Source organism: Corvus hawaiiensis, chromosome 6 (assembly GCF_020740725.1).
Source record: "Corvus hawaiiensis isolate bCorHaw1 chromosome 6, bCorHaw1.pri.cur, whole genome shotgun sequence".
NCBI lineage: Eukaryota > Metazoa > Chordata > Aves > Passeriformes > Corvidae > Corvus > Corvus hawaiiensis.
In genome coordinates this window covers 64,554,031-64,574,787 of record NC_063218.1, presented here as the reverse complement: position 1 = coordinate 64,574,787, position 20,757 = coordinate 64,554,031, and the positions used below count along the sequence as shown (strand labels likewise).

The 20,757-nt window shown below is 54.2% G+C and overlaps 2 long non-coding RNA genes across 7 annotated transcripts; both read right to left on the bottom strand.

The window, feature by feature from the left end:
- Positions 1 to 1,357: 1,357 nt before the first annotated feature.
- On the bottom strand, positions 1,358 to 3,553 carry LOC125327429. The gene is made up of 3 exons (XR_007204244.1): positions 3,325 to 3,553; positions 2,719 to 2,789; positions 1,358 to 1,862 (listed from the first exon to the last, which is right to left on the bottom strand). It is a non-coding gene; the product is annotated as an uncharacterized LOC125327429 (long non-coding RNA).
- A 1,406-nt stretch (positions 3,554 to 4,959) lies between these two features.
- Positions 4,960 to 8,936, bottom strand: LOC125327417. 6 transcript variants are annotated; one of them, XR_007204228.1, is made up of 9 exons: positions 8,812 to 8,936; positions 7,741 to 7,803; positions 7,583 to 7,624; positions 7,435 to 7,488; positions 7,298 to 7,341; positions 7,177 to 7,216; positions 7,054 to 7,094; positions 5,539 to 5,661; positions 4,960 to 5,136 (listed from the first exon to the last, which is right to left on the bottom strand). It is a non-coding gene; the product is annotated as an uncharacterized LOC125327417 (long non-coding RNA). The 6 variants fall into 6 exon arrangements; XR_007204229.1 differs by having other exon boundaries at positions 7,763 to 7,803; XR_007204230.1 differs by having other exon boundaries at positions 5,535 to 5,661; positions 7,741 to 8,936.
- Positions 8,937 to 20,757: the final 11,821 nt, after the last annotated feature.

Genomic DNA, 20,757 nt, shown 5'->3' with positions numbered 1-20,757 from the left:
TGCCATTGGACTTTGGACAAAGGAAGAGAAGGATCTGCTCCACATGGGTGTCATCCTACGGGGAACACCAGCCCCAGCCTGTGCTAAGCACGCTGCCTCACTCTCCCCATTCTGGATTCTGGCTCCAATCCAGTCTGAGTTTTCCCGTTTTCCATGCCTAAGGACAGGAACTTGTCCTGGTCAGGGTGTAAGGCCTTAAACTGCACATGGATCTGGGGGGCTGTGACTGGGATTCCAGCAGGGAATTCATTGTTTCACAAATAAAAATTATTCCAGGGAGCTGCTGCTTCACCACACAGCGTCAGCAAAAGAGAGAAAACACCAAAGGTGTATCCAAAAACAAGGATGAAATGATTCCTGCTGCTTTTAGTGGGATCAGGGCTTATGCTGCCCTGGAATGACAAAGAACTTCTCCCTCAGCCCCCCAGAGAGCCCTCAAAAAGCCAAAGTGCAGCAGGGAAGGAAGGAAAGGCACCTGCTGGGGACAGCACAGCTCCAGCTGCTCATGGGGACTGGGAATGAGTCTGGAGCCAGCTTCCCAGGCTGGAGGGGCCTGCCTAAAGCACCACCTCTGGGAAGCAAAGGGCTATGGAAGAAATGGAGTGGGAATTTACAATAATAATCACAATGTATTGGGAAAGAGCAACAAGAGAAGCAACAATCATTCCAAGGGAGCAGGAGGGATGCTGAGCTTTAAACGAGGTTGGAGTGAGGCAGCAGCTCCTGGGAGTTCTAACCCACAGCTCCAGCTCTGCGATTCCAGGAGCACTGCAAGCTCCTCCTGCCCAGGCCCTGGCTTTGCCTCCTGCCAGTACTCGGCACCTCGGGCACGGTTGGGTGCGAGTGCTCCAGGGCTGCTGCCCCGAGGGAGCGGGAAAATGGGCATTAAACCCCTTCCCACTGGGCTGGCTCCGAGCTCTGGCTGGGGAAAACATTTGGCAGCCCTGGCATTTCAATGAAATCAGTTTCCATCACTTTGAAGATGCACTGAATAAACCCAGGGCACATAAGTAAACCTCTCCCCAGAAGGACAGCCCCAGGGAATACACAATTATTCCTAGGCCTGGCCAAACAAACCAGCAGCCAGGTTTGGGGGAGAGACTCCAGACTCTTATCTCCTTCCCTGGCTGTAAAACACTTGCAGAGGCTTTGGAGTTCATACAAGCTTGTCAGGATTTGGCTACTTCATTTAAATTCCATTCAGATACTGGAATGGAAGTGTCCTAAAGGCACCTCCACTCAGACTTTAATTTTAAGCCCTCTACCACCAAAGAAGTTGGATGTTCTTTTCTTAGGAACACCCCACCTCCCTCTGCTTCTTTAGGTGTCTCCATGTGGGACAAAAAATAAACGTGGACAAATTTTAGAACGTAGCTTCCAAGTCAAGTTACCTGCTAGGAAATTACTCCAGCTCTCTGGCACCTTGGGCTGTTTTAAACACAGCCTGGCCCTTCATGGCTGAGGCTCTGAGCTACACAACTTGTGAGCTGGCAAGTAACAGCAGCTGAGGGCTCATCCCAGCTGTACACAAAAACAGGGAGTGGGGGCTGCACTTGGATACATGCAGGCAGGGTTGGGCCCCTTCTGAAAGCTTCAATCCCTGTTTTTCAGAGACTCAATCAGGGATAATGACATTTTCACAAAGCTCTCTTAAGGCACATGAAAACCCGAGTAAGAAAATGGAATCAAACCCTTTGTTCCACTGGCCTCATGCCCCAAATTCCAACGGGACACACAAGTCCCTCTCCTCACAAGGCAACGTCTCCTACCTGGATCTGTGCCTTCCCCAGCCTTTGGTGGCCGCTGTCTCCATCCTCACACACCTCCTCATCTTCCTCCTCAGCAGGCCTGGCTTCCTCATCCTGCAGAGCAAGCACAGGGACACTCACCAGCCTGCTCATCCCAAACCTGGGCAGCAGGGATGGACTGCTGGGACCCCCTGGACAGTCACCCCTCTGCTGGGCACCATCCCTGCTCTGCAGCCCATTCCTGTTCCTGGCCTGGCATCTCCTTTGAACGGGATGTTAAACCACAACCACTTGCTCTGCTGGGTTTTGGGACATCAGAGACTCCCCCAAGGCAGTGGACAAAGCTCCTGTTCCCACACCCTCTGCCTCCCAAAGCCCTGCTAGGGCCAGGCAGAGCAAGGGAAACCCCTCAGTTCCTGCTGGAAATTTCCTCTTGTGCCCGTAAACCCAGGGAAATCGTGGCTGCCCCATCCCTGGAAGTGTTCAAGGCCAGGCTGGCCGCAGCTTGGAGCACCCTGTGGATGGAATGAGGTGATCCTTAAGGTCCCTTCCCACCCAAACTATTCTGCCATTCCAGGATGGTTCTGTGATCTCTCCCTGCATTTATTTTGCATTGTTTCCTCTCTAATTTGAATTCCCAAATTTAAATTATTTTTTAAAGAAATAATTTAAAATTATCCCAGGAATAAAAAGGAATGCAGCAGATATACAAGAATCATTTCTACATCCATCAAATCATTAATTGGAAGCCTCTTTCCTCATCTCTGTCCTTACTTTTCCTTTCCTGGGAAACCTTATGATCCCACAGATTTTCCAAGAGATTTACCGGGATTGCAGAAAGGTTTGCTTTGTCAGGGAGGCAGGGGGGTTTACAACACTTGTTCCTCTGCATCTTTATCCTTTCACCAGCTTTCCCTCAGAACGGTGTTGCAAGAGAAGTTCAGAATTACTAGAAATGGATCAGGTTCACCTTCTTTCCTCACTCTTTTCCAACTACTTCCAAATTCTTGGAATTATCCTCAAATGAGGCCTAGAAAGCTCCTGTGAAAACATCAATCAGAGGAACATCTTGAAAAGAGAAAACCCCATCCAGCAGCAGCCAAAACAATCCCATTGCTATTCTTACCTGGTCTCCAGGTGCTCCCGCCAGAGCTCCCAACACCCACTGCCATTCCATGAGGGTGAGGAGGCAGTTTTGGATGTGTTCTTTGCCATGGGATGGGATAACAGAGCCCAGAGGGTCTTTGTGTCCCTTCCAAGCCACCCCATGATTCCGTGATACCACCAGCACCTATACCAATTCCATTCTGGAAAGCCCAATTCCGTTCCTCCCATCAACTCAGAATTTCTCCCTTCCTCTCTCTGCTCCACATCAGGCATGTGTTGCCACGTGCCACAGCCATGGGATGTCTCAGCATTGCCTGGGAATGCCACTCAAGGCTGCCCTTGTGGCCTCAGCGCTCCAAAATGCCCAGCTGGCTCCCATTCCAGTCAGGAATGTCCCAAACAGCAGCGTCGGGTGTGCCCTCTGCCATCCCACCATTGGGGCAGCTCCCATAGAATGTGACCGACTTACTGGGTTTGGAATTCCTGGTTTAAAAAGCAGGTGCTGGAATATCCTTTCCTGGGAATATCCAGAAGACCAGAAGGCTCCCGGGAAGCCACAGGTCAGGAGCAGAGTCAGATGAACGATCCTGAACCGGTTTTCAGGGGATGCATCCCCAGCCTGTGGCTGCAAAAACTCCAGAGCTGTTCCTTCCCCTTGGGACAGCCAGGGAAAACATTCCTACCATGGATTTGTCAGGAAAAACCTCACTGCTCCAGGCCACTTGGCTCCTCCCAAACCCAGGCCAGTACTCCAGCAGGCTCTAAGGACAAAACAACAGGAAAGACCATCTCAGGGCACACGCCACGAGCTGGGCGTCACATTCCTCACTGGAACTGGGCTGTTCCCACATCCCTGTGACAGTCGGGAGCATCCCCCATTCCTCGCTCCTCCATTCAGGAGAAAGAGACAACAGGGCTGTCAAACAGCCAGTGTGTAACCCCAACAATCCAGGGAAAACCACCTTGCTCTGGGGAGAAACATCATGCCCAGTTATGGAAAAAGCCAAAGAGCAGTACTGGAAACACTCCCAGGCATAGAGCCTCCCAGCTCCGGAAATGCAGCTCACAGGCTTCTTCCCATGGAAACCCCAATCTCGCCCAGGACTGGGCTCAGGGAGAAAGTCCTGCCCATTCCACCACTCTGGCATAGACACCCCAGGAAGGTGTCCCTGACCATGGCAAGGGGCTGAACAGGATGGTCTGTAAGGTTCTTGCCAGCACAGACCATTCCAGGAGTTTAAGGTGGATTTGAGCAGCTCCTGGGGACATAAACACCCCCCACACCTCCCACCTGGCTCAGCCCAGAGTCCATCCAGCACTCACAGAGAGCTGCTGGGAGCTGAAATTCTCCCTGCTCCCCCTGCCTGGGAAACCCTGCCTCCAGCTCCTGGGAAAGAGGAGCTGCATCCTGCTGGGTGCCCCTGGCTCTGGGCAGCTGCCGCCTTCAGGCAGGGGGATGGCTCGGGCAGCTCCGGTGACTGTTCCACCTCGATGATTTTGTGTTTTCCTGCATTTCCCTGGGCTGGAGGGGAGCAGGGGGTGCGGTGGGAGTGCGGGAAGGCAGCGGCGGGGAGGGCAAGGAGCGCGGCCGGGCACCGCACGGCGCAGGGGGGCTTCTGCTGGCAGTGGAGGGGCGCGACCCGTACGGAGGCGTCCCCGCTGCTGCCGGCCACTGCCCACGGGGCTCCTGCCCGCCCCCGGCGCCACTGACCCCACACCCCGTGTCCCCACATTGGAAAATCATGCTGTAACCTCTAATCCTGACCCTGAGCCTTGATCTTTTACCCCCTTGACCTTTGACCCCTTGACCCATTCCTTGACTACCCGACCTTTGATCCCTGACCCCTGACCTTTGACCCTTGCCTTTCGACCCATGACACCTGATCCCATGACCTTTGACCCATGAGCCCCATGACCTTTGACCCCAACCTTCTACATGTGACATCTCTGCTTTGACCTTGACCACCTTGACCTTTGACCCCTGGACTTTAACCTTTGACTCCCTGACCCCCCAACCTTTGCCCTGACTTTTGTCCCTTTGTCCCCTAACCTTTAACCCCCTCTACTTTATACCCCGCACTGCTCTTGCTGCCTGGAACCCCTCACTCCTGCTCTACACGCCCCAGCCCCCAACCCGTACCTGTCACTCTCCAGCCTGCAGCTGTCATCCCTACCTTTTTGGTGTGGGCCTTGTCCTCCTCTGAGGGTTCCAGGGTTATCCCAGCACCAGGCTTACTGAGCTGTGCTGCACTGAGGGTTCCAGGGTTGCTGCACTGTGCTGCTGGTGGGGGGAAAATGGTGCTGTTAGGGGTGGTGTAAGGGCTGGTGCACCTTTTCCCTGTATTCCTAACCTCCACTGTGTACTCTCCACCCTGTTACGGAGGCTCTTTGTTTGGCTGCACCCAAACCTCAGTGATGAACATCGCCTTGCAGACAGGATGGGACCAAGGAAAAACAAAACCCAGATGGGGGGGAAAAAAAAAAAGCTCACAGCTGGGTGTTTTCTTATTATAAAGTTAAAAATTCATTGAAAAACTTGAAAGGCAAAAATCACACACACAAGGTTAGAACCAGTCAACACACACGCTCTCACAGACTGACACACGCACACACAGACAGACACACACCCTCACAGACAGACACCCCTTCTTCAGCTCACACACTGACTGCAGCCCTTACTCACAACACTCCACTGACAAAGACACATCAACACATCTTCCAACTGCTGCTCCATGACCTGGAAGGGCAGATTGTGGGAAAAGCGGTAGCATCAGTGACTGCAGGGATCGGAATCGGCCTTGGGGACCTGCAAGACAACATGAGGCAGTCTACAAGGAGCTGACAGCTCGGAGTTATCCCCCTACACCAGGCCCATAAGTTTTCTACACAAAACCCCACAGACAAGACATGAACCACAAAGTTTTACAACTGTTCAACCCAGCCACGACTCTACGTGCCAGGGCAGGGCAGCTCCAAGCGTAAGCACACCAAATAGAAGCAAAGATGACACGAGGACTTGAGATAACTCTCAGAAGATAAATTCTTGAGCTCGACATGCTTTGAGGCAATGGAACCTATGGCACTACCACAGTGAGGAGGGTCTAATACACTTCATAGAGAAGTCCATGGCCCATGAAAAGAAGATACTACCAAAAGTGAGAAGGAAGATGGATGAGAACATCTTGTGTACTTCTTCTGGTCTCCAAAAGCAAAACTGTAAAGATGCCGGAACGAGCCCGATCCGGGAAAGGATGTGAGCAGAGACCCCCGCTGCCGCTACGGCCCAGAACGAGGCCGATAAAGCACCGAGACGTAACAAAGCCCTGTGACACAGGAGAGGATGGACACAAACTACAGAACATGGACACAAATGACATAACACAGGCACGAGCTGAACCTGCCCAGCAATGGGCACAAGATTCCTAGAGCAAGATGAGCCAGAGGCTGGCGATGCCGAAGGAAAGAAGGCTCTATGGCAGCAGCACGCGACAGTGAAACGTAACTCCTTCCAAGAAGCCAGTGCCAAAGCTGCTAAGAGGACGCTTGAGAAGCTCGGCAGGCCTAGAGAAGGAGGCAATGACTGCCAGGAGATACAAAGGGATCCCTAGGGAAGGACTCTGCCACCAAAGGCTGAAGCGACGATGCAAAACGTGACCAACCAGCAAGTGGCCAAGATGCCTGTGGGCGGCTACGCCAGCGAGGAGGTAAAATGGAGACCGTGGCGATCATGCCAGACCTGAAGGCGAGCTCCTCGGGCAAAAAGATCCACGATGACGGCGAGACTCAAAGGCCGATGACACGAAGCCCACGACAACACAGAGATGGGTCGGAACTGCCCTGCCCAGCAAAGGCTCGGGTGATGCTGAGGAGAAACCCTCTCCCTTTGCTTCCAAGGGGCCCTCCCACAACAGCCCCCTCCTCTAAGCTAACTTCCAATTGCCTCCTGGAACTCCAAAGGTTTTTCCCTTCTCCCAACCACAGCTCCCAACACTTAGCTCTCTGAAGACAAGCAGACAAAATCCATCTTGAACAGAAAAAATGCATCAGCACCACAAATGTCAACACATTCCCCACGGTCCGCTCTGGCAGCTGCAAAAGATGGAGAACAAGGAGAAAATTCAGCCTCTGACAACACACGCCAAAAGAGACCCCTTCCACAAGGCCCCCTCCCTCGAAACTGCCGAGGCTCAGTGCTTACCTGCTCTCTCCAAACTTCAGCTCCACACCTGCTCACGGTACCTAAGACAACAAAACAGAAAACGTCACTGTTGCCCTCAACAAGAGCATCCCCGGGCTACTCCACACCACTGCCCCGGCTCACCTCAAATCTTGATCTGACTCTGGAGGTGGCCAGGACAAACCTGCACAATGAAAAGGGACACGCTCAGCACGCTGCCATAGACCACTGGCCTATCAGCCACCCCACCTAAATGCCAACTCACCTGCTCGCCTCTGGCCCTTGGCACGCCCAGGGCAGCAGCAGCACCTGCAGAGAAGCAAAGCAAAAACACAGGAAACATGCTGAGAGACTGTGAAACCACAGCCTCCCTGCTCCGACTGAAGTACGCCACACCTATACCTTAGGCTTGCACCCTCCAGCATCCAGGGCCAGGACATCCTGCAAGTGGACCACCTAAAACACACAAACAACAATGGATGCTTAGAGCTGCACCAAAAATTGAGACTGAGGCCATAACAACTCATTCTGTCCACCGCTCACTGCTCACCTCACTCCATCAACCTTGACTGCCAATATCCAGCATTACTTCCTGGGGAAAAAAAAAAAAAAAAAAAAAAAAAAAAAAAAAAAAAAAAAAAGGCATGGAACAATGCTGTAACATAGTCACCATTTACAATGCCCCTGCAAAGACAAACAGCGACTGACCTTCCCATGGGAACCCCCTCACCTGGTATGGGGCACTCTGCCAGGGATTTAATCCATCTGCCTCTGAAAGAAAGTTATTACACAAGTCAAGGTGCTGCATGGTAACTTAACAGTTCCAGCCATCCTGCATCAATCTAGGAATACCATCTAGAGTCCAACTACACCCTACATTACAAATTTCAAGTCCCCAGGACACAACTCTCCTGCAGATTGCACGCATGAGGCCTTCGACCTGGAGGTGTGGGATGACTGCAAAACCATGGGCTCGACCAGCCAAGCCAATTGACAGTACAGTCTTAGTCCCATTACACCCACACCCCAGACTATGCAGCAGGGCAGAGCAGCTCCAGGCCAAGCACACACAGAGGCCTGTCATGCAGGAGATGACAAATGACGGGATGCAACAAGGAGAGAAAACTCTCAGCAAGAAGAATGACCACAGGGACCGAGAGAAGGCAGAAGGAGATGACCTAGGCAAGACCGACAGTGAGCCAATGAGGCTCGAAGAACCCGGGCAGAAGAAGACGCCAACAGAAGGATTCATTCCAGGAGCCACCTGGCAAAACCACAAAGATGGATGCCTGAGAACTGTACCATCAGCATCCTCTATCTATCTCCACATCCTTACAAGTCCTAATCCACCATAATGGATCACTGTGGTGCACAGCTGCTGATACAGCTCAGAACAAGACCATAAAAGACGTCTGACTCAACGCTTCTAAAGAGAGATGCGATTCCGATGGGCGGCCGAGCTCGCGAGTCAAAGGTTCGACGGTATCGGCACTGGGCCGAGGAATGTGGAATTGGAGATGCTAAGGATGATGCCTGGCATTTTGGATAATCCCCTCAAAGGGGTAAGGCAAAAGACATGCAACACAAGATGCTCAAAAGACACAGAACACACAATAGACAAGTGACACGACACGCACTGGGACTGCTCTGCCCTGCGCACCTCAGCGTTGTGATCAAAAGTGAGACTTCCCCTTTACGTGGCCTAAGGGGCTCTTTCTCAGACATCCCCGACTCCAAAGCTTATTCAAAAACCCCTCCTGATGAGTCCCGACCCAGCACCCTGCTTTCATCCCCTCTGTGGGGTGTAGCCCTCGACTTATCTCTCGGACATCTGGGGATGTGAATCCACGTCGGGTGCAAAAGACGGCCGCCTCGCCACCTGGGAAGCTCCTGCCCTCAGTGGGCCATACTCTCTTAGTAAAGAAAACCAAACATCAGTGCATGAGCTGAACAGCACATCAGCCAAATCCCAACAATTCCACTACTCACCATCTCCTAAGAATGCCTGGGTCCTCGGCCCGCCTGCTCCGGCCACACTCAGAGGCCGACGCCGTCGTCGCAGGGCACACCTGAGTTAAGAGGAGACAAGGTTCCGTGGCACTGCTGAAACCTGAGTGGGACCTCGCTCCTCCTCCCTGACTTGCTGCAAATCCTCAACCATTGCTGAAGGCTACCCAGACAGCACCTTCAAATGGAAAAGGTAAAAGCTTCATCACAGATTCCTGTAATACTTCCAGAGGGCTCACAAGAGCAGCTTGAGGGTGGCAAACCAGCTCTGTCAGCTGGTCAGCAAGGGGGCTCAGCCCTGGTAGGCAAAATACAAGTGGAACACCTGTAACACACAAATGGATGCTTAGAGCTGCACCAGAATTTGGCACCCAAGCAATAACAACTGGTTCTGTCCACCAGTCACTGCTCACCTCGCTCACTTGACCTTGACTGCTGCTATCTGGCTTCACTTCCTAGAAAGAAGGACAGAGAACAACCCTGTAACACAGCCACTGTTTATACCACCCCTGAAAAGCCAAGCAATGACCAACCTTCCCAGGGGGAGAAGGGACAAAACAAAACAGAAAGACACGTGCCCACACAGGGTCCAAAAGTGTCACATTGCCGGGGGAGTTTCCATCCAAAACCGTTCAACCGTGACCTCTTGCTGCAAGGGTCTCTGTCACATTGGACCAGAAGTTTGAATGCTACAGACCACCTGTAAAACACACAAAAAAATGCTTACAGATTCATCACTAATACAGCAACTCCAGTAGCACCCAGTTCTGTGCGGGAATCAATGCTCATCTCCATTGCTGGTACTCATCCTGCCCACGGGTCCCCTGGTGCCCATACCCCACTCCACCTACCCCCCACTCTACTCCACAGGACAGAGCAGTTCCAAACACAAACAACACATGATGCTACAGTGTGACACAAGGATGATTAAAAAAGCTCTCAGCAAGAAGAACAACAGCAAGGATCGACACGATGCCAAAAGAGATGACCAATGGTATGGCAACCATGGACAGAGGAGGCTCTCAGGAGCAGAAGAAAAGACTGGAACAGTGACCTGTTCTAAGAGCTGTCAGTCACAATGATCAAGATGGCTGTGAGACAGTGCCACATTCAGAATGCTCCCATATCCTGACAATCTTACAAGCCCCAGGGCATTACAGCTCACGGCTGGAAAGGATGGATGGCAGTACAGCCGGGAACAAGGCCTCAAAAGACACCTGACTTGGTACTTCTGATTTGGGATGCCAAGACACAGCCAAGCCCACCGTAAAAGAACAAACGAGATCGGCATCGTGCCGACAAGAGTGAATGTTTAAGCACCTGGAGATGATGGCTGACACTTGCAATAAGCCCCCTGAGGGGAAAAGGCCTCCGAGATCTGATCCAAGGGAGAACAAAGACACAGAAGACACGCTGGACAACACAACACAGACTGGAACTGCTCTGTCCTGCACACCCTATGGTCTGTTCACAAGTAGAGCCACTCCTTTCAGCTGGCTTAAGAGGCCCCTTAGAGGGCATCCCTTTCCCCTATGCTAATTTTTAAATCTCTCCTGGCAATTTCCAACCTGCTATCCTCCCACCTCTGGATCCCAGCCCCCAACTTAGCTTTTGGATGACTGGTGACATGAATCCACACTGGACACAAAACGAGTCCACCTCAGCTGTCTCAGAAGGCCCCGTGATGGCTGGGTTAGCCTCTTCATCAGCTACAATAAAGAAAGCCAAAATCAATGCCTGAGTTTAGTAGCCAAACCCCAACAAGTCAGCTACTGACCATCTGTCCTAAGTGCACCCACGTCCTTGAGCATCCCTCTTCATCCCAAGACAAAGGTTGTGGCCATCATTATAATGGACACCTGGGTTAGCAAGAGTTATGTGCTGTTCCTGTGAGCACAGTGGGTGCATCTGTGTGCCTTAAAACACATAAATGCATCTGCTGTGCTTGCAGGAAAGCCTGACAAGGCCCCTGAATAGACACCATTTCCCACCACACTACTTTCAAAACCTCTCCTGGCACTTCCTAACTTGATACCCTGCTCATGATCCCTCTCACAGTTGCAATCCTCAACTTACCTATCAGAAGCCTCCAGCTCAGACATCATCTCTAACACAGGGCAGGTTCCTTTGGTGGCACAATGAAGCTGCTGAAAATTTTGAAGTTTCATACTTGACACAATCTGGAATTTCAAGAAGTTGCAATGCTCCTGACAAAAAAATAAACCAAACAGGAAATTACAAAAGCACCTTACCACCCCTGAACACTCAACCCGAAACCATGAGCTTAAATACTCCCTGCACTCAATGCCATCTTCTTCATGGTGTCTCCAAAGCCTCTGCTGCTTTAGATGCCAAAAGCACCTCCTAAAAAACAGCCAACACAACCTGAAAGAGCACCTTCATTAAAAGAACAGAAGAACTCTTACCTCACCCCAGCCCACAAACACAAGGAGCTCCTGGGCCCCAGGGCTGGGGTTAATAGACCCCTGGCCGGGCCCCTCTCGCTCCCACCACGCCCGGGAAAAGGGAGGAGGCAATTTTACCATAAGGGATCGAAGCACTGGGAGGAGCTGCAGCTGTTTGGCTGCTCGGCCTTAAATTCCAGGTGAGTAAAGGGCTCCGTAGATGCCTTCTGTTTTACTACAGCTGCATCCACTGAAAGGGTAAAAAAGCTTCTTGTTTTGGCAGCGTAGACAGATGAGTTGCATGATTCCTTGTTAAGTTCTGTAATTGGTCATTAGTAACTATTGGGTAGTACTCCATACAGGACTATGGAGGGTGGAGAAGAATAGTAATAATTTACATGGTGTAACTCCTGTTGGGGCCTCTAATTAGGGCTGTATTCACTGTAAATAAAACTAAAAAAAAATAATGGGCTCTCTGGCAGCAGGAGGGTTTTGTGTGTGCTGGGCTCGCTCCCTTGTGAGAGATTGGGTGCCAGTACCCAGCTAGAAGTGTCCTGAAGTACAGATTTAAATTCTTAAAATGCTGAAAAAATGGGAGCTTCCTTCAACTGAACCCCTTAAAATGAGGGACTAGGGAGTGTTTGTCTCTACTTAAATAGATGCCATGGCAATAAATGGGTTCTCTCCTGTGAATCCCCTAAAATACTTAGGAAGGGCTCTGCTATGAGACAGGTACCTGCCCTCCTCAAACAAGGCAGGGGCTTTAGAGTGGGAAAAAAGAAAGAAATGAGCCATTTTGGACACTGCTCACCAGGGACAGGCTCTGCAGCAAAGCCCAGATATTATTTATTCACCACATTCTGGGGTCAGAGTTCCCACGTTGGAATGAGACAAAAGCAATAAATGCCCATTTCATGTAGGGATGGTACCAAAATGGCAAAGATCAGCACAGCCTGGATTGTGGCTGAAGCTGCTGTGCAGAGTCGCTGTTCAGCTCCTCCTGAGGGTGGCCAGGTTCAGGATGGAGGTGCTGAAGGGCTTCCTTGGACATGGATGCTGGGGAACCAGAGGACGGCCCCATTGTGCAGGACAGCAGCACAACCCCCTAATTTCTGTGCAATCCAATGGTCCAAGCTCCTGGTGACGTCAATTTCCATATTTCCAGCGGGTTTTGGTCACAGGCACAAGACTTCAGTGGAGTTCACCTCTGAGCCTGCACTTTACTCAGAATGATTTAATTCTGGAATTAAGGAATGTGACAAATTGCCACTCCAAGAGGAAGGGAATGTTGCTGTCCCTGCCCAGCTCTGCAGCCCTACCTGGTGTCTCTTCCCATCACCGGGAATGCAGGGCTGGCTTGTACACGGCCTCTTGTACATCCCTACCAAGAAGTAGATGAAGGGTTTGATGGTGCTGTGGATGCAGGAGAGCAGGAAAACAACCTATGAGGAGACATCGGTGTCATTGAGCTGCTGCAGGATATTGCAGACACTGAAGGGGAGAGTGAAGAGCACAAGGAGGACAATAATGATGTGGAACCTCTCGGGTTTCTGCTACTGGGAGCCACACTTGGCTTTAATGAAGTTGATTGTGCTGGGAATGACCACAGGTGCAGCACAGCTGAGCTGCTCCCTGTCCCATCCCATCCCTATCCCTTTCTCATCCATGCTCTCCATCCCATCCCATCCCATCCCATCCCATCCCATCCCATCCCATCCCATCCCATCCCATCCCGCAGGTTTCCTGCCCGGCAGCCTCTCCCCACCTTGAAGCGCTGCCCGTCGGGCTCTGCTGCTCTCCAGCGCGGACATTTGGGATCGGCAGCATCCAGAGCCTTCCTGACCCCTCCTGACCCCTCGCACACGCCCAGAGCCCCCCGGGGCCGCCTTCCCCCCGACAGCCCCGCTCCTGCCCCGCTCCAGCCGGGACCAGGCACATCTTTGCCGTGGCACTCCCGGAGCAGCCGGGGCCGTGCTGAGCCCCTGGGCCATCCTGCCCGTGCCGCCTGTGCCGGTGCCAGCCCAGCTCCGGGCACTCGGGACCATGGGTGCTCCAGGCAGGTGAATGTGGCCTAGGAACAGCTCTGTGGTCAAGGGAGCAGCAGAGGAACTGAAGGATGCTCTTCCCCGGCACAGCTGCTGCTTTGTGCTCTGGGGCAGCGCTGCCGCTGCTGGGCTTCCTCGGGGAAAACAGCTCCTTTAGGATGGGCTTTGCTGCAAAGCTTTCCCTGAGCTGGGTGTCTGCAAGAGGCAGAGTCGGGATACCAGTGTCAGGAGTTTTCCATGGTTTCCGGCCTCTTGGACACAGCACGTTCTGGGCAATTTGCCAGCGTGAGGCAGAGCAAAATGGGTGCAAGTGGACTCTGCAAATGCAGTTCAGGCAGACGCTGATCTTTTAACTTTTCCATGGCAGGTGCGAATTCTTGGGCATTTGGGAGTCTGCCTTGACTTGCAGGGACTGAAGGGTTTAGGTGTGGAATTGTTTGGCCAGCTTGCTCCAAGGCATGGTGTACTTCTGGAAGTGCCCCACAGCTCCCAGGCCCGAGGGGCTGCTGGCTGGGTGCTGGTTCTGCTCTGCCCTGGGAACTGGGAGCCCCTGGGAGGGCTGGGGGTGACACCTGCACATGGGCTGGGGAAGCCTGGAATTGTATCGCAGCACTTTTCTATGCAGCTCTATGGACCGGTGTGTGCTGAACGAAGCGGCTCTTCAGCACAATAAATTCAGCAGTTTGGAAAAACCACGGAATATCTCCGAGTTAATGATGGGAGAGGGTTGGGGCTGCTCCCTGATAACGTGCAGGGCTCGGAGATGGGAAACGAAGATGGGAAGAGGAGTGGGGGCTGCTCCTCGCTCTCGGGGCGCCGCGGGCGCTGCGCAGCCTTCCCCTTTGACTTCCCAATTCCTCATTTTGTGCCTCCTTTTCCCTTGGGGATGCGCCCGGGCCGCATTCCAGCGGCCGCCACGGCAACAGCGCCTGCGGGCGGTGGGGCGGGGTTTGCCGCGTGATTGACGGGGCCGGCGGCCAATGGGGAGGCCGGGGCGGGCCGAGGTCTGGCCAATGGGGAGGCGGGGCGGGCCGAGCTCTGGCCAATGGGGAGGCGTGGCGGGCCGAGCTCTGGCCAATGGGGAGGCGTGGCGGGGCTGCGCGCGGCCAGTTGGAATCGGCGGGAGCGGTTGGGGCGGGCGGGCATGGACGGGCCCGGGCGGTGAGCGAGGAGCGGGAGAACGGGATGGGGAACGGGGGAACGGGATGGGGAACGGGATGGGGGAACGGGGGAACGGGATGGGGGAGCGGGGGAACGGGATTGGGAACGGGGAGCGGGGGAACGGGATGGGAGAACGGGGGAACGGGATGGGGGAGCGGGGGAACGGGATGGGGGAGCGGGGGAACGGGATGGGAGAATGGGGGAGCGGGGGAACGGGATGGTGGAGGCGGAGAACGGGATGGGGAGCAGGGGAACGGGATGGGGAGCGGGGGAACGGGATGGGGAACGCGATGGGGGAGCGGGAGAACGGGATGGGGGAGCGGGAGAACGGGATGGGGAACGGGGGAACGGGATGAGGAGCGGCATCGGGGGTGCCCCGTCCCCCGGAGCTGTGCGGATGCCGCGGCCGTGGGGGTGGCAGAGCCTCCGCCCACCCCGGGCGCTTCCCACCCTCGCTGATCCCGGCCTGAGCCGGCCTCTTCCCTGCAGGGATTACGAGGTTCAGATCCGGCATTTCCGAGGGCCCGAGCCCCTGGAGCCGTGGGACGGCTGAGCACGGCCCTGGCTCGGGGTGCCCCATCCCTGCCCCGCTGTTGCCCCATCCCTGCCCCGCTGTTGCCCCATCCCTGCCCCGCTGTTGCCCCGTCCCTGGCTCGGAGCTGACTCTGGAATGGTTTGCAGGTGCCTGCAGTGGGCAGGGGAATGTCTCCCGCTCCCAGAGAAGCAGAGCCGCTGGCCCGGGCTCCTGGAGGAGCTGCTGAAGGTGTTCGTGGGTGACAAGAGGGACAATGAATTGCTGCCAGGCAGCCCGGGATTGTTCCCAAACACCATCCCCTGGCTCTGTAACTTGGTAAGGTCTTGTTCTCCCCAAGCCCATATCCAGAGCCCCGTGCTGGGAATAAAGTAATTCCTGGCTTTCCAATACTAAAAATGCAGCACCAGAACAGGGTTCTGTTAACCTTATGGTTTTGGGGATATTTGGCAAAAATTGATGGTGGGCCAGGTTGGACTAAGCTTTTAACACTCCCTGGATTCATGGGATCGGGGATTCCAGCGTGCCCTGCACAGGTTTTTTCAGGGAAATCCCTTGATCCCCCAATCCGTATGAGTTCAAAGCAAAAACCCCTGGGAGCTGAAGGCAACAGGATGTTTCTTGGGAATGTTGAAGTATTTGGTGTGTCCTAAATGTTAGCTTTGAATTAATGCAGATGGTCGGGGATTGTGTGTTCAGAGTTGCTGGTTTAGGCATGGCCAGGTCTGGATTTGCATTTGTGGGCACTGAGTGTTCCTTGTGTCAGCTTCAGGTCTGGATTGGTGGGAATTGTCAGAGAAAAGAGAAGGGAATTGAAATGCACAGCTCTGTTCTTGGAGAAATGATCAGGATGGGAGAAAAGAGGGTGTGGAACTGCTGGGAGCTCCTGGAGTGAGGGAAAGGATGCAAGAGGTGGAAACAAAAGCTGTGGAACAAAGCCAGAAAAGGGGGCAGAGCAGGGCAGTCACCACGGAGGGGGAAAGAGGGAAAGAATCCCTGCTCCAGGAATGCAGCAGAGGCCAGCAGAGGATCATTTGGCATCCACTGCTCTCAGTGGGATTCTAATAAGGAAGGTCCAAGGGAATGATTCGTTTATTCTTAGGTTTGGAATGAAAGGTGCTCTTGCAGAGGGGAATATTCACCTGTTAAAATTCTGTGGGATAAAGGAAAAGAGGGAGGCAGCAGCTGGGGAATGAACGGGTGGATTTTTGGTGGATACAGGCAAAGGCACGGGCAGGGGCTCTGAGGTAAAATACACTTCATGGGTAGCACCAGGAAAAGCTCCAGCTGCCCATTTTCCCAAGCTCTGACATTCCAGAGGAGTAAACAGTGGTCAGCACATCAATTTGTCTATTCCTTGGATGCCCAGGGCTTTGTTGGGAAGAGGTGACACTTGGAAAGGAATAAATCCAGGGACGTAATTCCTGATAGTGAGGCCCTGGTTTTGATATCCTTCCAGCACCCAAACGCAACAGAGGGAATCCTGGAGGAGGTGGAAAACGCTGTCACTCCATCAGTGGAATTCCTGGGCAATGGAAAGCAGCAGAAGCAGCAAGAACAGAGTTGGAAGCAGGCTCCAGCCGGGTAAGGCAGACACCAAATCCTTTGGAATTAGAAGTGGGCAGGGGTGGGAAGAATTAATTCTTACATTTGTAGCCCATGGATTCCTGAGCAGGATCCTGGCAGGGAAGACTGCAGGGATCAGACTGGGGACTGATCCCAGCTGGGGGCATGAGCCTTGGAATTGGCTGGAGGGAAGAAAGAGGGATCCTTTGAGCACAAGGATCAGCTGTCAAATGCGGAGATGGCATCAGACAATTCCTCAGGAGTGTTCAGTTCCTGGGCCAAATCCATCTCCTGCCTTGTGAAGGAGCTCAGAGATCTGGGAAGAGCCCAACCAACGCAGGGAATGGACTGGCAGCTAAAACTGCTGGGGAATGGTGGGGAAAAGCATCGAACAGGGGGCCTCGTTTTGTACAGGAATGGTACAAAAAATGTCCAAAAGAGCAGGAATCCAATGGGATTTTACGTATTCCTCGGAGGCCACAATCCAGTGGGAAGGCTGAGAGAAGGAAGCAAAGCCTAAAAAGGCAAATGAGCCAGATCTGCCCAAAGCCTCCAATGGCCACATTCCCTGGCATTGCTGAGGACTTCAGCCGAGCTCCAGGCAAAAGGTGAGCCCCTATGGAATCCTTTCTGGGAGACCATATCCAGCTGGGACCCTTCCTGGAGAAGGCCATGGGATATGGGTTATCCCAGGTCCAGAGAATATGTCATTTCCTTGGAAAAACACTTGGATCACTGCATCACTTTCTTGTTTTAGGCTCACCAGTCAGCCGGGCTATCCAAGTCCATCCTCCCCAGCGGGGAGAGCGGGAGCACGTCCGGCCATGGAGAATTTCTGGGAGAGCCCTGGAGAAGAAAGAAGGCTCCAGCTTCACAGATCTGTGTCATAACCCATCCTGTCGGCCGCTCCTGTTTGATCCCGGTGCATTTGTCCTCTTGGATTCAACCTGAGCAGCGCTAATTGCTGGCAATGAAGCAGCCTTTGGTACTTCTTTTCCACGAAACCTCTCCATCCTGCCCTTCAATCCTGTTGCAAACACAGGGAAAACCCAAAACTCCATTTTTTCCCCTCTCCCCTTCACTTTGCCTCCTCTTTTCCTGCAGGCTTTGGGCTATCCAGGCTTGCATGTGGATTAGGCAGAGCACCCTGGAAGCTCAGCTCCAGGTGGGATTGCAGCGGTGTTGGAAGCACCAGGGATTCTCCCAAGGTTTGGTGTGAGGAGCTGCATCTTGGGAGGGGCTGGGATTTTGTGCACTTCTGGGTTTTTTTTTTCTCCTGTTTGCCTTTTGGGCTGCCTTAGAAAAAAAGATGAAAACCAAAGAAAATGAAGGGGGTTCCCAAATTCCTTTCCAGCCCTTCAGAGGAGGCACAAATCCACATGGAGCTGAGGAAAGGGATGAGAATGGGAACGAGGGGGGTCATGGTGGGTGCCCTGCCCCAGAGGGACCCAAAACTGCCAGAAAATCCACTGGGAGGGATGTGTGTGTGACAGTGTAAAATACTAAAAGCTGTTAAGTTCTTCATTTTTACAGCTATAGACAAATGCTGCTAATTTAGATGTAAATTCATTTTGAAATGCGCCAGCCCTCTCTCTCTACTCTGTTGCATACAGGAATAGAAGAAGCTGGGAATAGAGATCAGCAGGTTTTGAGAATAACGAGCCGGCGTTTTTCTGTAGGAAGGAAAGAAGCAAGTGCCTGGCCCCAGGAGCCGAGACGCTCGGGCTGCAGGAGCTGCAGAGCGCCCAGAGGCGGCTTTTCCCTCTGCTCTGTCCCTGCCCCAGGGCTGAGCTGGGCGGCGCTGCTGCCGCCCGGTGCCGGCTGAGCCGAGAGGGCGGCGGCCTCGGTGGCTGCCGAGCGTGGCAAGGGCAAGGAGCGGGAGCGAGCGGGGCTGGGTCTGTCAGCGGAGGGGAGGGGCGAAGGGCGGTTCGGAGCGCCGAGGGACACGGCAATAATAGGAGAGGGCGCCGTGGGGGCGGTGACTGCGAAGAATGACAGGCCGGGGGGCGGCCCGGCGGGGCCGGTTTTGCTGGGCAGCAGAGGTGCGGTCGCAGCGCGATCCGGGGCGGGGAGCACTGGGCGAGCACTGTCGTAATAGAGCCGCCCGCGTGGCACTTTCAAGAGGGTGGCTCGGAAAGGAAGGCTTAGTTTGGCACTTTTCGCGTTGGCGTAAGTGACCTTTTTTTTTTAGCACCTGCCAGGACCTTGCAGAGGGCGGGTGCCACTTCCGCCGCACTCAAGATGGCGGACGCGATAGGACCCCGCCCCCCCGGCAGAGGTGTCCTTGCCGATGCCTGCCGCCGGTCGCGCGGCTATTGCCCGCCCGCCTCCGGCGCCGCGGACCCCACCAGCCGTGTCCTCACACCGGGAAGCGGTGCGGAAAATCGTGGGGAAAGCGCGGGGCCGGCGTCGGAGTCGGGGCCGGATTCAGGCAGCCGAATAGACAGACGCCGTTGTGAGGCGGGGGGGCCTTTCGTGTACCACACTAAAGATGGCGGCTCAACCGGAAGTGGCTTCTGCCCGCACTCAAGATGGCGACGGCGGGCGGAAGTCACGCGATCACCACACCAAATATGGCGACTCGGCACACTGCTTAGTGACCTTCTCAAGATGGCGGCAGTGCGCATGCGCCATGGGTAGCGACAAAAAAGCGCGGGAAAAAATGGATTCCCCCGCCACTGCGTCTGTCTATTCGGCTGCCTGAATGCGACGCCGACGCAGACCCAGCGCTTTCAGCGCAATTTTCTGTGGCGATTCCCGGTGTGCGGGCACGGGCTGTGGGGTCAGTTGCGTCGGGGCGGGCGATAGCCGCGTGGGCGCCGGCAGGCATCGGCGTGGACGCCTCTTCCGAGGTCCTACTGTGTCCGCCATCTTGAGTGTGGCGGAAGTGTGACCCGCTCTCTGCAAGGTCCTGGCAGGTGCAAAAAAAAGCGTCCCTTACGCCAACCCGAGAGCGCCCAACTGCGCTTTCCTTTCCGAGCCTCCGTACAGCCCACGCCGCGCCGCTCCCACGAGAAGCCCCCGGGCCGTGTGGAGCCGTGCCGGGCTCTCGTCCCCCCCTCTCCGCCGCCTCCCCGCGCTCCCTCCGGCTCGAGGAGATGCAGGGAGACAGAAAAGCATCGAGGAAGAGCAGGCACCGGAGCTGCCCGAGCCCTCCCCCGGCCCGAAAGGCGGCGGCTGCCCGCAGCCGGGAGCGGCCAGCGAGGATGGAGCTGCTCTTTCCCGGGGGGTGAGAGCTGGAGGGGAGGAGGAACGGAGCTGGAGGCAGGCTTTCCCCGGCAGGAGGGGCCGGGAGGATTTCAGCTCTCAGCAGCTCTCGGTGAGCGCTGGATGGAGCCCGGGCTGAGCCAGGTGGTTGCTGCGGGTGCTGTTCCTGTCCCTGGGGGCTGCTGAAATGGCAGCTCGGAGCAGCCTCGTGTGTCTGTGTTCGGAAGCAGCTCCGATGCTGGCAGCCAAAGCAAACTTCTGTCGGATTTGGATCAAATGTGGCGTTTAAATCTGGGATTGTTCCATTCCCTGGGCGGGGAAGTGCTTGGAGTAGCCGAGAGCTGAGCCGTTTTTGAGAATTCCAAGCGTTGTGTCCTTATGCTCCTTAATACAATGTTTAAATAATTGATCCTGAATGGAGCCAGTATCAGAGGGATTTGTTAGAGGGGCAGGGATGTTTTTGCACCTGGCAGTGTGTTGGGATAGTCAATATTCCTTATGTCGGAATTAATTGGTCTTCCTTCTTTTCCCTTTTGTTCTTTCTAGCTTGTGGCTGACTGGGGAGAATATTTGGGATAAAGAAACGAAATGCCCGAGGGAAGCTTCGTGTTCCCGTGGGGATGCTTTAGGCACGTGCAGCTTCTGAGCTGCACCGAAAGTTGAGGCTCCCCCAGAAGCCTTCCGAAGCTGGAAGGGCCGGGGAAGAGAATTCCAGGAGAGGTGTGGGAAGCGCTTTCTGCCAGGTCTGGACAGCACCGAGGTGGGAATGACTTCAAAGTGTTCCTTGTCCCTGTCCTGTTCC